Source organism: Anser anser (genome assembly GCF_964211835.1).
Source record: "Anser anser genome assembly, chromosome: 3".
NCBI lineage: Eukaryota > Metazoa > Chordata > Aves > Anseriformes > Anatidae > Anser > Anser anser.
The window spans coordinates 92,023,542-92,040,623 of NC_139722.1; the positions used below are offsets into that span (position 1 = coordinate 92,023,542).

Here is a 17,082-nt window from a genome sequence, read left to right on the forward strand (position 1 = left end):
AGAGTGGGCTGTAGCAGGATTTAATCATATATTTAAGGGCTCTATTAAGTAGGGATGTCCATAACTGCACACCTAAGTTAGTGTTGAATCAGGAACATAATCACATTTTTTAAGGATATAATAATTATTGCCTTAGAAGTGGAAAAGACCTTCAGATTATAAATTAACTAACCTTGGAACTGACAGATTCATTGCCCAGCCTTCGTATCTGTTTACAGGTTTGCAATTTTGCGTGTGTCTGTCAGAATACAGACTTTAAAAGATGTGCACTTCAGGGAGAGAAAGCTCCTCCTGGAGAAACCTTCTTAACAAGGACATTTGTGGGGGGTGCAGGAACATGCAATGAAAGGTGAGGACATGAAGCTCCGACAGTAACTCACTCAGGAGGCGAGCCAATGAGAGGAACTTCTGATTTGTGTGGCAGCAGCTCAGTGACATGCAGCTATGCTGACAGCGTCTTCGCAAAGGCGGTTAGGGGATGTTAGATCAGCACATTGCCTTGGGCTTCTCAGATGCTTTGGAGATGTTCTTCCCCGGTTGTTCACAACTCTTGTTCCCACTGAAAACTTTGGTGGAAGTTCACTGGCAGTTGGTTCAGACATCTTTTCAAAGATAATAATGACATTTTGTTTATTGACAAAGCCAACTAGACTGCTTTGCATCCTACAATCAGAAACCTGCTTAGGAAGAACTACTTGCAAATATATCCTGAGCTTCCAAGTTAGACAATGTCACACATTTGTGCAGTTACCAGTTATGCAATGTAACTTAAAAGCAAGACAGCAGGGGGAATATCCAGTGGGTGGGCAATACTTTCCTCCCACATCAGCTGCCATTTTATGGTGTGTGAGACTTTCCCTGTGGCCGAGACACATCTCAAGGCAGGGGTTTTCAGTTTGATATGCTATTAGTCAAGCCATGTGTCATGGCCAGCATAATCATGTTTGTCTGATAAATTTGAAGACTACGTGCAGTGGTCTCCATCAGCTCCAAATGAGTCAAGAACTTTGGTGGGTTTAGTAATTAACCTTGGGAATTATTCCAGTCACTCACACGTACACACTGGGACATGAGTAGACACATAGCCAACAGTGGCTAAATATGTAAGCAGGGATTTTCTGAAGCGTGCAATTTACTCAGTTATAACATTATACTCAAGGGGCATGTCTTAGACTTATTTAGCCGTGTGTGTTATTAACCTCTCCAGACCTCTCTGTAGTCACTCAGGAAGACAGTGCCTCTGCAGACCTTGACTGTCAGCTTTCAGTTTCTCCCACACACAGCCCTATCTCTGTTTCCATCACGAAACTTTCCAGGACAGATTAAGGCAGCAATGTGTGCAAACACCCACTCTACAAGCCATGTGAGTGTCTTTTGCACAAGCAGGCATGGAACCTGCCGAGACACTTCCATCAGACATCTTAGCGCTTCCATCAGACCTCTCATACAAACTGGATGCCTGGAGCTGTCAATTTCTTCCAGTCAAATCTATCATACTTCTCCCTGACTGAACAAGGGGCTGACCCTGTTACCCTTTGCAACCAGCTCAATTGGTACACTAGCTTGCATAGCACAAGGTTGTGCTTTTATCAATAACAGTGCAAGAATTAAGAAAAAAAAAATAGCAACCATCTGTTACTACCCCATAGCTCCAATCTTCTTGATCTTAAAATTGGATCTTCCCACGAGGCGATCAATATTCTATAGGCAAATGCTGTCTTATGTAATAAGCCACCACGGCTTTTATGGATTATTTCACTCAGCTCAAACAAAGGCCCAAATTAGCACTACTTTCTGGTTGCCTGACTATTTCTTTCAATGAAAACTGGAGAAATGGAGAAGATGTCATTAACCAACACAGGATAACACGAACTAAATAGAAGTTTATTTTGCACATCTAAATGCCTCTTGAGATTTGCACTTGTGCCACAATACTACTTGTATTTTAATCAATATCACCTCTTGACACTGAAGTCACTGCAAATGTGTCATTTATGTTACTCAGAGCAAAAGAAGGCTCTGTCTTTTCATTTATACATAAACCACCGAGACAGTTCGATCTTCTTGCTCACTTTTCTTGCAACATAATACACACTGATATGTATATTTTACTTTCAATGCTCTCTGAATTGCATCTTTTGCTGTTTCATTACAGAGGCCTTGATTTGATAAACATGACGATTGCTATGGCAACCCCACCAACCTGGATCTGCCTGAGGCCACAGCGAAAACGCTTCCCCTTTTCTCTCAGATCTGACATGTGGAAGCCCAGGCTAATGTTCCCATTCAATTTCAGGAGATTATTTCCTCATTATAGGTGGCTTCTTTGGGCTGTCAAACATCTGTTACCTAAAAGCATGACGCTTTTCAACTAGAAACAAGGCAGGGGTCCAGGGAGGAGCTGGGATCATCTGCAGTCACCACAGAGACTGAAGAGGAATGAAATATTTTGACAGCACACACTGGAAACAGAGAAGAAAATGTCATATGAGGCCAACCAACAGAGAAAGAACAGGGATTGGTCTTGCCACTTTTCATAAAACCAGTGTTTTACTTCATGCTCCAGCTCCTGGAGTCCAGAGATGGATCTTTTTTGTTGTTCTTCTAGTCTGCCTAGCTCTCATAGTTGCTGAGATGTGAAAATATGGCCCTCGGTATACACAGAGTGCTCAATAACCAGAGCCCAAACTACTAAACATCCCCAAAATATATAAGATTTTTTAACTGTAAATAAAAATAATGATTTTAGGGTTTGGATTTTTTTCTTACAATTTGGAGCCACCCTGGAGAGCTAGAGCTGACAGTCCTCGAACAGTATTCTGTGGCTGAAGAGCCAAGAGGAGGTCTGTAGACCTAACTGACAAGGAGGCTACCCAGGGCCAGCTTCATTTTTGACAATTAACACAGTGTTGGACCTCCATAGTTCCCTTTAAATTATGTTTTGTTGTCAAGCTGCTACAGGATCCTGACTGCATGCATTTTACTTATCTGCAGACATACGAGAGATAATTCAGGACACATGCAGGTACCAACTCTACTTCAACCCTGCATGTTTTTCTGCTGTTTCATTTGGAGACTTTAAAATTCACAAGGTCCCAAAGGGAATGTTGTGACTGCCCAGCGTAGTTTCCTGCAAGACAACACACAAGCACAGCCTTGATATGATGATGGGATTACTGGGATTACCAAATTACCAGTAATTTCTTTTTGGGAAAGATCTTTTTAAAGAAATTTCTTCTCTGTTTATTCTCTCTTATTTTTTCCACTGCTTCCGTCCTTCTGGGATCCAGCAGGGGCTGGAAATACTAAAATGCCACAAGAAAAGCTGTTCTTCTTGTATTTTCTGGCTAGATTTGAAAAAGGAAGCTCTGGATATCTCATGAGAAAGTCTGTTTTGGTTCCACTGTTGTTGGCTTTGTGTTATAGACATGGGAGCAGAGCCAAGTAAACAATTCACAACAAATAAATCATACAATGAATGTTGCCATTTCTGGGCTTATGAATTATCCAGGGGCAGATTGGAAAACTCTCAGATGTACCTGTTATTCACAGTCATCCATGAACTTTTTTTGGTGAATAATTAGCAGTTGGCAGCTCTTTCCAGTTGTGAGCGGTACACTGTTAAATTCACAATTTGCAACTCATGCCCTAACTTCCATAATCACATACAAAAGTAGGGCAAGGGTGGGCAGGAGGAGATGCTAAGGAGAGCAGAGCATATTTTGAAGCTAAATTCACAAAGTTTATACAGCATTTTGGAGGTATGCAATAAAAACTGCTTGGGAAGCATTAGGAAATACCACTGTGAGCAATAATCACTTTTGTAAACAAAGTAAAACTCATTTTGCCTGCATGGATGCACTGATTTCTCTGAAGGTACTATCTTAGCGTCTAACGCCAGGGCCTCCAACACTAATCCATGAGCCATGACCCTCTGATATAAAGGATTTATTCCACTGCCATTAAGATAACAATACTCACAGTTTTGTTTTCCTGGCATCAAGGCATTCAACAGGCAAAGACACATATGGCCCTGGTAAGCTCATCTCAAGGCATGGCTCCAGTGGTCTCTAAGGTCACTTGCAAACCTAAAACAGGGAGATGAGCTTAAAAATTACTCTATCCAGTCCTATGCAGAAACCCTCATCCCCTCTGTCCTAGAAGCCACAGATACACCATACTTCACCCCTTATTTCACACATTTTTATTCTGTCCAAAGCCACTTGAAAAGCAGTACTGGGAAGGCACATCAGCCATCCCCCGTCATTTCTTCCCTCTCACCACTAATGAGAATTAGTGAATTGACCCAATCATCCTGCAGTCTGGTTTTGATTTTCTGATTAATGGAGTGATTAGCTGATGCTTAAACAGCAATAAACTGCCTTATCGCCCTTTCCTCCCAGTTCCTACAGTTCCACTTTATCGTATGATTTTCATTTGGTTTCCTCCTTCCATCCTCTCCCCATTTAACATCTAGATGTATCACTAATCCAAGAAAGAACCCAAATATGTATTTTTCCTCCTAATCTTCAGTGAATTCTTGACTAGCCAATCAGGCCAGCAGGTATGTATAAATAAGTTTAAAGATTGCACAGAATCTTTGAATACATAGATTTCTCGGGGTTAATCCTTCATTTCATGAACAAAATTTTACAGGTTTTGCATGCTTATAAGAAAACAGATTTTTTACATCCCTATACCACTCATTTCTTGGTAGTCCTAACACAGTTCAAAATCTGTTCACAAAATAGAGGCAGCACAAGCAGCACCGGTGAAATTATCTCCTCCTTATCCTCTGCGCAACATATTGCTTTTGTAATAGCAATCAGAGGCAATAAGAGGATCATCTCTCTTCAATGATCCAGGCACTGCATGATTGCAGGAAGCAGTTTCTGTCCAGAAATCTGACAGAGAAATTCAAAGCTAGAAAGAGACACAGCAACTAAGGGAAATAGGAAATGCCTGTGCCAAGAAGGTGATAACAGCTCCTGGACTCCCAGCGCACGCAACTTGCCTTGCCACAACACATACAGCATGGCAGAAACAGTTCTTAGTGACAAGACAATTGATTCTCAGTCTTCCCAGAAAGCCTGCCACTAGGACTCACACTTAGGGTAGTATTTACATGAACCAATTCAGCTGATTAATCCATTTAGGCCCCCTAAAGAGACCACAGAGCGAGAGAGAGAGGCTTCTCCAATGGGCAGTGCAGAGCCTTCTAACACAAGAGGTCCCTAGGGAGATTAGCAGACAAATTAATCCCGTATAGTAGGCGGCCCTAATGATGTGAGCATTCTCCCTCTTGCCCCCAGTGTACACTTTTGTGGTGCAGTTTTGTGCCTGGATTTCTGTCTTATCCTTCCTATCCCTTACAGTTCTGAGAAGCAAAGTTGCCAGATTGGGCTAAATCTGAATAGATGACCTTCAAGGTGAAAGCCTTTGTTCACTTCTATTAATCAGGCCCTCGAACCATTCACTGTTATGGACAAAGATCCTTTTCCATGGTCACGGCTTACAAACCCTCATTTACAAAATGACTCTCACAAAAAGCCTGCCGGAAGGTTCAATAAAGAAATCTGTCACAGCCTGGCTTCTGGGCCACGGCACATGGAATACAAAATCAGATTCATTAGTTCCCCAGCCTTCGCCAGGTTCCCCACTATTCTCTTTAACAGGAAAAATTATGACACTATTATGTAAAAAATGTTTTAAAAATCAATGTTGATTAATAAAAGTAATTTCAAGAAGCTGTACCAAAGAGTATTCAATTTTAAATTCATTTCCCCTGCTTAATTGTCTGAGAATATCTGAGTGATGGTACAGGAATATGAATGTGTTGCTTATTCAGTCCTGGATGAGCCTGTCTTCTCTGATGGCAAAAGCCCCTCAATGGTCACCAACCCACCTCCAGTTTACAGCTGGTCCAGCGCATCTCACAAGGATGATAAGAATTTGTTGATCCTATTTTGCTGGCAGACAGTGTTAAAACTCACTTTGTAGGTGAAGCTCTAGATATAGGTATAGTTTTAAAACATCCTATGAGAAAGCACCCCTGATAACTTCAGAAATTATAGTTACCCTTAAAGAGGGTAACTCTTACCTTTAAAACCCTTAAAACCAAAAGTAATGAAAAATGTACATGGTCCACTGATTACCAAGAGACCAATTTATCGGTGAGTTTTCTAAAAAAAAAAAAAAAATCTCCGGCCTTTCCCTAGTACTACTGCAGATTCTTACACGTGATCTTCCGAATGACACTGATGGCTCTTGTCTTACTGTCCAAAGCACACAGAGCCTTCCAGCACTGCCAGGGATCACTCTGCCAGCTACAGCAATTATTTCCATAGGAAAGGAATGCTATGGAAATACTCAGTACATTTATTAGCTTTTCTGGACATTAAGTAATAGCAAAATTAATAAATAGAGAGGTATCGACTTGAGATCTATGGACAACACTCATGTACAAAGCACCAGAAAGATCCACAGAGTTGAAACCATCCAGAAAGAGTCTCCAAATGTGGACACTGGAGCCAAACATCAAAGTTTTGGAGTTTCTTACCAAAGATTCAGCTGCTTTTTACTCTATTGCATTATAGCTATAGTAACATTTGGACTCAGAAGTGCCTTCAAAGTCTAGGTCATTTTGGTATGGTTTTATCTCCAGAAATAACTCCAAGAACCTTTAGTGTCAAAATTTTCCTCTGTAAAATATAAATGACAGTATTATTTGTTCATATTTGCACAATAATGTGAGATCTACAAAAGAAACATGGCTCTAAGTGTGAAGTCTTAATATGATCAAAATCAGCTAAGATAATGATGGTGAAATTGTTTCCATCTTTTTGTGAAATGTGTTTTAAAAGACATATGACCCATTATAGGTGGTACTATCTCCTCAGGGCAATGTTGTTGACTAATATTTGTTATCTTTTTCTAAACAGAAATTTAACCAAGATAGTAAGTCTACCGAGATAAATACAATTCCAGCAGAGTTCATGATCACAGGTCTTCAGGAATGAGTCTTATTTCTGAAGTCTGTTCAGTGATGGCCAAAACTATACACCACATGGAAAAGGAAAACAACAAAAGGATCTGCAGTCCTTAAGTTCTCTCTGCAGTTAAAGGTTTCCTGTGTCATTTGGGATCATGCCTGGCCCCTTAGTCTGGTTACAGTGTGAAGCACTGTGTCTACAGAAATACGATCACTTTTCCTTTGCAACAGCTTGTACCTTAGCGTGGCACTTTGTCTGTAAGTAATGGGTGAAATGTTGCTTTCAGCACAGGCAAGCAGCTTTTCCTTGGATTGGAAAATGATGCTCCAGACTCTGTTACCAACAGTTTTCTGACATCTGTACGGGGAGTGAGGGGAGGAGACAAAACACTCCGGAAATAAAAAGCTCTGCTGTACTCTAGTTATCACTCTTAGCTCTTCTCTTCAGATGAGAAATTACTGGAGCAGTTCCCCTTGCCATTGTAATAGGGAACGCAGAAGATAGACAACACCAAAAGGAGTCAGTACGATGCAGCACGGGACCAGAGGAGAAGGAAAAGGAGGGTTCAAGGCTATGTGTGATTGTCAGTGGCACGACGGAGGGTCACATTTGTGATGAACGAGGCACCGCACAAGGAGGCAGAGAGCCCACTGCAGCACACCAGCCTCACTGTTATGATTGCACGTGCATGTGTACACTCTTAACTTATGGTAAATGAGAGGCAGCTCATTCCCTGTGGTAAGAATGGCACGCCCTTCTGCATGCACAAAGGGAAGATATCCTATGCATAGGCAGCTGCTGTGAAGTTGCTGATGTGCGGCAAGACATAAGGTGTTTGTGTGCCCGTACCCTTAATCTCCAGTGTTCAAAAGCAAAAGCAATGTTTTGCTTTGCAATCTGTATCCTTTGGAAGGCTATATAATAGCCCCTTGAAAATTTCCATATGGGAAACTGAGCACATAAACCCTTTGGTTTTATGCAGCATCCTTGACCCTCAGAATAACGAGATGCTAAACAGAGAAACAAAAGCTGAGCAGGAGGAAACATAGGTTCAAAGGAGAGATGAAAGTGCCTGAGAGGGAGGAGGCTACCCAGTGCTGAATACCATGTACTGAAAAGTTTTCTCAGATGTACAGAAATTCAAGGACAGAACAGGTGAAGGCATGGCCACGATCAAAGGATCACGGGAAAGCAGGAACACAAATAGGTGGCAACGTTTAAAGAGAGAGAAAACTAAATTCAGGCAATGCAGCTGGGCCTCTACAGCAGCAATTATCTAACCAGAACTTATTCTGAAAAAAAAAAAAAAGATTTTTTTGTTTGTTTTTTTTCTTTCTTTTTTTTTTTTCAGCTTCAGTCTTACCCTCGTTCCTGTGCAAGACAGCAGAGCACTCCACGCTCTGCCACCCAGCTGCATGTGGGAGGCTGCCGCAGAGCAGACGTGCCTTAAGAGCACTCCCAGACAGCATCGCCTATCTGCACCACGCCGCCACTTCTGTGTTTGCTGAAAGGAAGAGACAGACAACCGTGGAGCTAAATATTTGCGGAAAAACGATCACTATTGCAACAATAACATTCGGAAGGGACTGTTTTCATGGGCTCTTGTATTCTTTACTTGCAGATGAGAAACAGTGAGACAAAGACTGGCAGTTCTCTGCAAAAGACTTCTGCAAATGTGCATAAATCACAAAGCACTGAATTTATCTCTGAGTTGTTTTAGTCTGTTTCTGTTCCAAGAGTCCGGTGGTACTGAGGTTCCTATATATAACTGTATGTCCTGAACCTCTGGTCATCATTTGCAATGAACAAATATAGTAATAATAATAACAGCAGCAGGAAAAGCAGTATACCTGAAGTGACATGGCTTGCAGCAGAGCAGAAGCTCAGGTTTTCTCTAGAAGATTTTCACAGGTGTAAATTGCAGTGGTGTGGTTGCACCAGACAAAAACATCAACAAAGATACCCTACAGAGGTGCAGAAAGAGGCTTGCATTCAGTGTGTCTCATGTGATAATTTAATAGTCCAAGTTGCCAGAGTTTATGCCGCATCATATACCAGTTTTTTTCATTCATGCAATCTCTTCCTCATGTTTATATACATGGATATAAGAGAACTTAGCAGAGGGGTATACTTCTTACAACACCTTGTAAATCTTAATCAAATCGAGCTAGGCTTTGGGACAGTGACAGATGCCCTAGTGGTTCAGATCCTCTCAAGAAAGAGCCTAAAACCATCAGGCGACATAGCTTTCAGTCATTCATAATATTCAGAAGTTTTCCAATTAAGATTTCCAGGCCTGTTTTCTGCCTATGGGTGGCACTTCTATTTTATTCTTCATTAGAACTCCCTGAGAAAATTATTCAGCAGTTTTTGAGGCTGAAGAAAAAAATGGACAGTCCCTAATACATATCTGCGCAAAAAAAAAAAAAAGCCTGAACTACAACATTAAAGAGAATTGTATTGAAAATTAACCACTGACATGGATCACTCCTTTTGAGTGCAGAACAATTTTGAATCCAAAAGAAGTGAGAGCCTGAACTTTGAGGTATTTTGCAAACACCAGAACCAGAAAGAAAACACCCTGATCACCCAGTCCAGCCATCCACATCACAGAGATATTAGGGCTTTCCTAATTCATTTGTCCTGATCTTTAAAAAAACACCCAGTCTGGATTACAATAGTGATGGAGGCACAAGCCTTTCCCATGGTACATGGTGCCTGTGCTCGACAGCCCTTGCTGGGAGAAATGTTTGCTCTATTTTCCTATTAAACCTTTGGAGGTCCCAACCTCAGTGCCATGGGCTGCCTCCTGCTGAAGGCTCTGAGGAAAACTTGCTGAGGAATGCACCCATATCTGCTGGATCCCACACCAGTGAGGGCAGGCAACAACAATTAAAAGCTATGAACGTGCGATTTTTACTAAAGCTAAATTTACTTCCAGTAGCACTCAAGTCCCATTCTTACTGTAGCAGTATCAGTGTTTTGCAGTCCTGGACAAATGCTTGCAGAAACATTACTGAGGATCAGTATATTAAGTCTCCCCCCATTTTTTGCTGAAGATGAAGTAGTAAGTAATATTTTTCATTTACTTTCCAGCAGACATCAAACTGTGCAGCCTTAAACTGCTGCTATGTGCTACCATAGAGGTGGCTCTGTGCTCCCTTGCTCCCTGAATGCAGTCTGCAAACCTCTCTGGAATACTCTGGGATAAAAGCAGCTTTCCAACAAAGTTTATTGCTTTTAATTATTGATTGTTTAAAAGATTAATAAAATATGACTCCCAAATCTAGCCATGTTAGGCAACCCAAGTAAACAAAGCTGTGAATCTGAGACTGCCATGTTCAGAACTGTGACAGGTTCTGATAAAAGTGCATTGAATATTTGAGGTAATAATTCCTCCTGGAGACTTGAGGCTAAGAAGAGCCTTGTGCCCAGATTTCCCTTGCTTTTATTTAGGAAAGAGGAAACATGAAAGAGTCTATTGTATGCCTGTTGGGGTACATTAGGGCTTCTTTAGCTTTCCCTTGGAGCATCAAGTTCTTGTACCAGGTCTGAGATACTAGGCTAGATGTATCTCTGAAGGTAAATCCTTTGTTCCTACTGGGTTTAGCAGTTTTTTAAAAGACCAAGACACTTTTCAGTACGTATATACTTAGCAAAAATCCTTCCATATACACACTTAATGGCATCAAATGGGATCAGAGAGAATTCCCCTCAATGTGTTGTGCATCTGGCTGTAAAACTAGCCGGTGCATTACAGGCGAGTCTGACACCTTTGAAGCCCATAGGAATTTTGTCACTGATTTCACAACTGGCATTTCAACCCTATGTTTTATCCCACAAGTATCTGATGCACCTCCTAGAGAAAAGACAGTGAGTCTGATGTCTGCATTTGCTTTGTGGCAAAATGCACCTTCTCCCTGGTAAAAAAACAGGACCTATTACACATCAGCAGTGGTGAGTGGTAATAGCCTGCTGATGAACTTGACTTATTCCATCTCATCCTGTGGGGTCAGTAGGAGTAGGTATCTAGTGGGATGGACACAAATGCCACTAACCTCAGTGTTAAAAGAAGCATATCCAGTTGATATTTTCCTGCTTAAGTATGGTTACTACTAGTGCCAGCTTTCACCTCCACAACCCTGCAAACTACAGAAAAGCTAGAGTAGACCTGAACAAACTTTGCCATGTTAACAAGCATGCTGCAGCTTGATTCTTAAAGGATGGTCTCTAGCAATGAGGTTGGAGGTCAGGCTCCATTGATCCCTCCGTCTTTGGTACCTCCAAGGAGCCTGCTCATCAAGGCTCCTCATCAGGGTCAGGTTTCTCCTGATAGATTCTGCAGAGAACATCTGAATCCAGGACAAGAGCAGAAATCCGAGTTTTATCTGGTCAGTATCAGCAAGTACATTCCAACAGCCCCTAAGACAAAGCCCTTTCAGTCACCCACTAGCTAGGCTGAGTGTGACTCTGTAATCTGCATGCTCAAGCTCGCACATGGCTCCATTTGCCTGGCTTCGGTTTGGATGAAAAGTTGCACTGGTTGTCCAAGACAAGACTCATAAGCATTCAGAACATGCCTGGTTTATTAAGGCCTGATTTTAAAGTGTGTGCACAAAGTGCACCACCATGTGACCAAAACGCCTAGCAATTCTGCAAATCCTTCCTCCTGCAATTGTGCAGAGTCTTTACAGAAATGTTGCTTCAGGACACCAGAAGAGCTCCCAATCGATATGGCTGTGCCCTACAACTCCCAGCTGAGTAAACAACTAAAAACACTTACCAGTGTGGCTCATTTGTGGGACTGAGGGTCAGCCCATCATTTAGAAACAGTGAATCCAATAATGTCTTGGTTTGTCATTCTGAGTAATTTAGTCCCAGTAAGCACACTGAAAAGTTGCATTTACATTTGAAACACTTCCTGAGCAGGACTCCACAAAAATCATAGAGCATCATTTAACAGTCCATTTTCCTGGTCTGTTTTCTTCCTCCACCCCCCCAGCTCAGTTTTACTTTTTGGTAAACACATAAATCAGCATCATCTATATTCATTAGGTTACCCGACTTGTTCTTTGCAAAATTACCCGTTTTGCATGATTTTTTCCCCTTCTGATTAATATAAATGACTTAAGTTAATTATGTTTCTCTTCATAGAAAAATGTATTTGTCAAACTGTGAGAGCATCAATAAAAATAAACATGTAGATTTTACATGGGGACAGATGTGCAAACAAGATACACATGGATGTGTCCCATCCCCAAATCTTATTTCAGGGGTGGCAACAATCCCTTATCTCTGCCAAGGAGACCTTAAGCTCACTTAGTTGAGAACACTGCTTTGACCAGAGATTTATGAGGTCAGCAGAAAATAATTAACCCTCTCAGTTCTACACCATTAGGCTGGAGCTAACATTTGCCCTTTGCATTCCCTGCCTTGCATTAGATCTACAGGAGATTTAACCTGGAAATCTCCCTGAATCCTGGATAGGTCTGAGGCATCTACAAGGTCAACTTTCTTTGTTCCTCGTGGTTCTAAATCTAGATGATTCCTGAAGCTGTCCCTGGAGGTTTTCTCAGCTACAACTGCCTGTTCAGTTTTTACTCTCAGGGATACCCCATAGCACAAATGAGAAAGCATTACAGGAAAACAGTGTTTGAGCTTCCTCTAAACTGTTCTGGCAGTTCTCATTCAACATTCCTTTTTCATCTTTCTGAAGCATAAACCATAAAATAAAATGAAATTAAAATGAAATTAAAATAAAATTAAATAATAAAATAAATAAAATAAAATAAAATAAAATAAAATAAAATAAAATAAAATAAAATAAAATAAAATAAAATAAAATAAAATAAAATAAAAGAGGAGAAAGCTACTAATAGACTAAAATAGTAGAATTTACATTTAAAATTGGGGATCAGGGAACAAGCCAACCATGGCGAAGTGTCCCAGTGTCAACCCAAAGACAATTCTTCTCTCCTGAATACAGGTGTCAGAGGAGGGCTGGTAGCTCTATGGGCTGCAAATATGACCCATGCGTTCCTCCAGATTCCCATGAACTGCAACAAAGGAAGAAAAGAAAGTGTATCTGTGTTGCTGAAGAGACATCTCTACATCCTCAACCCCTGAAAAACAAAGGAAATTAAGCTAGGTTTGTTTGTTTGTTTGTTTGTTGTTTTGTTTTTGCAGGATAATATGAACAGCTGCATCAAAATCCTTTTCAATATCCCATTCCCCAAAGAAAGATCACCCTAAATTGTAGGTGCATCCCAGTAAGAGTTACGTCCCATGCAGCAGCATCCAGTATAAGCTGGAGACTGCAGAACCAACCACAAAGACACTTTCTTTTCACAGCTTTCACAAATGTGAAAATCAGTATCGAGACCCCTTCCATGCACCGAGCAGCATAAAGTTGTGTGACCAGCTCATTAATCTGTTTCTCTGCTTTGAGGGGCAGCACTTGCTTAAGAAGCACCAATGTATCTGCCCACCTGTGGCCTCATATGGGACAGGAAACTTGTGAGGAGCCTTTCAGCCCAGGGGACATGCAGATAGGTGTTTATTCATCTAAAGACTCCTGTAGCCTCCAAACCTTCTCGAGCCAGGCTGATTATTAAATCTGAGGGCTGGGACAGTTTCTATTTGTTCCAGCTTGGTTCTCCCACCCTTGTTTTATTCCATCTGGCCAAAGCAGCTTTACAGTGTAGGAACAAAGCAGCTTTACAGTGTAGGAAGCCAATATGTCTGACATTGAATTTACTCAGCCCGAAGCCAAAATAATTATTGAAATCTATTAAGGGAGGGAAAAAAAAAATAGGAAAGTATTGGCATCTGATTGACTTAATCTCTGTTCAAGCAAAAAGTCTGCAGACCTGTGTTTGGAAATCAGCTTTGTCTTCTGGGGGAATAAGACCTGGTATGAGCTGTCAGGCAGGGTCTTAAACAGGAGACTTTGCGTCCAGAAGCACTTGTTGTAACATTTTAGCATCCCTGAACAGCTAAACGTGGAAGACATAAAGCTCATATATCTGATAACAAATGCATTGTAACTGCTGCTGTCTCAGACATAGGTTTTCCTTTTTTACCATGAAGTAACACTTCTCCATCTCTGCTTGAATAGGTATTCATCACAGGTGTTCAGTGTTTACCGCACACAACTGCTTGCCTTTAGCTGCTCTAAAAATAACACAATAGAGCTGGTTTCTTTTATTATTATTAAAAAAAAAAAATCTAATCCTATTTCCTTGTGCTCTCATAAGTGAACCCAGGACATGATTAAACTGCACACACACCTACCACTGCCACCACAGGCAAAAGTGGGGGTCCAAATGTCCCACAATGATTGTATTTCAGCTGTACAGCTCTAGTGCCAGACATGCCAGTCTCATCGCACATGTGACATCTGTCCTGAATTTCTGGATGGATGCTATAACAGAATGATGGACATAGAAAAGACAGGAGAGCATTGGCCGCACCAGTGGGCTGGGATATGATTTGTAGAAAACACAATCTGGTTTCCAAATCAACATTTACCCAAAGTACAAGTTTAGAGCGAGAACTGTCTAACTGATAACAGGAAAGTGTCTGGGCTGGAGCCAGGAAATGACACACTGAACTTTGAAACACTACAGACTGGGATTTGAAAACAGATGTTCCAGCTTTTTACCCCTAGTCCATGTAGACCATTTTCTCTGTAGCTCCTGAAGTGTGTTTTGGAGAAAAGTGGATAGTATTACAGCATCTAACAGTGGAGGGACTCTGGGGCACAGCAACACAGGATGTATTTTCAAAATTACACCTGGGACTGATGCATCAAATTCTCCTTGACTTTCACCTTCCCAGGAGTGACTTCTCCAACCACACAGAGAATATCAGCTTCAGAGCTGCTAACAGGATCCAGCATCCTCTGCTCCCTGTCCAGAGATCTCTCCACAGGACCATACTCCTCCTCTGTCTGGTTTCTAACACAATCCAAACAATGTGTCTCTGCAGGTCTTAGCATCCCTTCAGCTTCTGATGTAATTGATATTAATCTCCCAGTATTGTAGACACTTGCGATGCACCAGATGGGCCATTGTTTAATTAATAGTGCTGCTTTCATTCAGTCTGAGCTTGATTAAATGAAAACTCCATCTGTAGGGAACCAAAACCTGCAGGCAGGATGCAGGAGAGTGATGTTGCTATTAGCTTTGATGATTTTGAGAGAGGAGGTTGTATGGGGCGAGGCTACATTTCCAACCGTTTTGGGGTAGGAATAAGGGATCTTCTGTCTCTATGTTGACATTAAAAACTTGGTGTTAAAATAGGCTGGGAAAGAGTCAAAAAGAGTGGGTGGCTGGTGTTGGAAGAGAAAAACAAGAAGGCAGGAAACAGTAAGCTGTGCCGTGCCTGAAGTAATGCAATCCACAGAATAGCAGGGGACAAAGAAAGCCAGAAGTCACCTTTGCGCCTCCAACATCTGGAGGAGATTGTTGAGTGAGCACGATCCTGAGCACAACTTACGGAGCCTGTGTTCTCACTCATCCTTGGCCATGCTCCTTAACAGCCACTCCAGACCTGTCCCAAGGTTAGGGTTCCTTGGCCTGGCAGCACACCCTGCCACCCATCTCAGACACCCCCATCCTTCAGGAGAAGCTCAGCATGGCTCTGGCTTCTTCCACACTCAGAAAACCAACCTGTGGCCACCGCAGGGCATGAACACCAGACATCAAGAGAGAGAGCAGGAAGGAGAAGGGCTGCCAGAGAAGGAGGCAACTGCTGGAGGAGTAGACCTGAGAACACAACAGCCTCTCCATTGTCTGCCCGCTCCCGTGGGGATGGGCTGGGGGAACAGGGCACCTTCTTAGGGTCAATCCACACTGCACACCCTGCAGCGTGTGGAATTTGCTCAGACCCTCAGTGCAGCACAACACTGTGCTGATAGAGGTACCGATTTAGTTGCCTAAAAGTAGTCCTCTAAACGCCTCCGGTATCTGAGACATCTGCACAACATAGCTGTCAGCTTCATGTGAAAGTCTTGAGTGCATCAAGCAGTACTAGGAAAAATGAATCATGCCCATCAGTGGGCTTTGGAAGTACCTTTCCCGTAATGCAGAGCACGCTCACAGCTTCAGTATCTTTCCTTCTGACCCATCTTCTTTGTTGCATCCTCTTGGTACTCTTCTAAAACAAAACCAGTTAAGCTCTGAGAAATAAATAAATGTAAGGTGTGTATTTTTTTACCAGAGGATGCTCTGTTTTTTTACCAGAGGATGTTCTGGTAACTGATCTGCATTGCAAATGATAGCAAACAACTGCTGCCAGCCCTCAGAGAGACTTCTTTAGTCCAAATTACACAGGTCTGCATCCTGAGGCTGATTCAGGCTTGTACCCAGTTCTGGCAATCCAGGGTAAGGGTTGTTGTACGTACTGACTTGAGCTCTTCCAATTGCAGGTGGAGTTTAGACCTCAGTGCATACCGGTGTATGGTGTGCGTGGTCCTTTTCCATGGACAAATGAGATGGGATCTCTTTTGGATCTTACTCCAAACTTCTGTCCACCTTGCCCAGACTCTAGATGCTTTAGTCCTACGCTCTCATTTAATATAAGCATATAAAATACTCATATAGCAAGATCTTGATATCAGCTGGATTATAATTATAGGGCAGCTTGACATAACAAATGGTCCAGTGCTAAACTTGAAATATTTGTTCCTGTTTTAAGAAAAAACAAGAAAATCTGTTTTATGGTGAGGAACTCCTCAGGACCCTCTGGACACACCATCTTCCTCAGCTCCCCACTACCAGTTTTGCTCTGCTACTTGGGCTAAGGGTTGCCTCCGCTTCACCAGTACTGGAGAACAGGCAATTTCTTTCAAACTCTTTGTTCAAGACATAATATTAACTAATAATCAGGATCTTTCCCTGCTGCTGCTCCCCAGAAGACCGCATTACCTGTCTGCATCTGTTCAATGTTTCACCAGCAGAGAACCTAGCAAGTGAGGATTTCTGAAAAGGTTTCACAGCAATATTGCAAGATCTGTCTGGTGACACTTACAGTGCAAGAGGAAAAAAAAAAAAACAAAACAATTGTTCAAAAATATATTGAAAAAGTC

The 17,082-nt window shown here is 41.8% G+C and overlaps 1 long non-coding RNA gene across 2 annotated transcripts in view; it reads right to left on the reverse strand.

The window, feature by feature from the left end:
- Nucleotides 1-17,082, reverse strand: part of LOC310896321 — a 93,314-nt gene that overhangs the window by 3,951 nt on the left and 72,281 nt on the right. For both annotated transcript variants that reach the window (XR_014581387.1, XR_014581388.1), the window contains 5 exons: nucleotides 8,356-8,496; nucleotides 3,982-4,088; nucleotides 3,001-3,130; nucleotides 2,350-2,462; nucleotides 381-602 (listed from right to left, as the gene is read on the reverse strand). This is a non-coding gene — a long non-coding RNA (uncharacterized lncRNA). The remainder of the gene's footprint in view (nucleotides 1-380; nucleotides 603-2,349; nucleotides 2,463-3,000; nucleotides 3,131-3,981; nucleotides 4,089-8,355; nucleotides 8,497-17,082) is intronic.